The following is an 886-nucleotide window of genomic DNA, read 5'->3' as shown; positions in this document are numbered from 1 at the left end:
GTGAGGCAGAAGTGGTTTACAGTTCAGAGTATGCAAAACACGGTTTATTATTGCATTATTATGTATTAATGATTATGTTTTTCATATAAACTATTGTAAACCTACTTTTGCTGCACCTTGTATTTTCTTTCATCCGAACTCGTACATAATATTATAATGCCAACGTGTAATTTGTATAAAAATTATTAATGAGACTTTTCCCATTACTTTTTCTTTGCACTAAGTCTCTGAAATACAGTGGACAGTTTATACTGACAGCACTTTTCATTTGGAACTAGCCATGTTTCCATGACGAGGTCGTCGCTTATGTTTAGTGGCCACCATGCTGGACAGTGCAGTTTTAGAGAGAGCCTCTGACTACAGGGGAGGGAATGGCTGGTCAAAGTAAGAGTGGAAGCAGGGGGACGAGGCAGGTGGCCACCGCAGGGATCTGGGTGGAAGGCATGGCCCAGGGTCACAGCAGCAGCGAGATGAATCTAGGATGTGTGGTGGAGAAAAGGTCTACTGGATTGGATAGGGGATGGTAAAACAACGAGGTTGTTGCTTTCATTTTCTGGGTGAGCAAAGCTGAGGAGAGAATGAAGCTGGGCAGAAGCAGGAGGGAGGGGGGAGGTCAGACATATTAAGTTCGAGATGCCTATTAGACATCCAGGAAAGCAGTTAAATAGCGCGGGTCTGTCCCGATGAACCATCATTAATCTTAAAGGCAAAGATAGTTTTTCATATTTCAAAATCTTTGAAGAAACAAGTTTTAATCTACATATACTTGGCCCCACTCTCCCCTTCTCCCTTCTCCTCCTCTTGTTTCTAAAGAGATTGATTTCACTTTGCAAGAGATGCTACAGGATTTTCAATTTAAATAGAAACCACAAATAAAATTGGATTT

At 41.3% G+C, this 886-nt stretch overlaps 1 protein-coding gene across 2 annotated transcripts in view; it reads left to right on the top strand.

Annotated features, from left to right (window-relative positions):
• Window positions 1-886, top strand: part of FAM19A1 (family with sequence similarity 19 (chemokine (C-C motif)-like), member A1) — a 530,041-nt gene that overhangs the window by 471,299 nt on the left and 57,856 nt on the right. The gene's annotated exons all lie outside the window — the stretch shown is intronic.

This window comes from Myotis davidii, unplaced genomic scaffold, assembly GCF_000327345.1.
Source record: "Myotis davidii unplaced genomic scaffold, ASM32734v1 scaffold821, whole genome shotgun sequence".
In the NCBI taxonomy this organism is placed as follows: domain Eukaryota; kingdom Metazoa; phylum Chordata; class Mammalia; order Chiroptera; family Vespertilionidae; genus Myotis; species Myotis davidii.
Note: the sequence above shows the minus strand (reverse complement) of the source record. Positions and strands in the feature narration are given on the sequence as shown.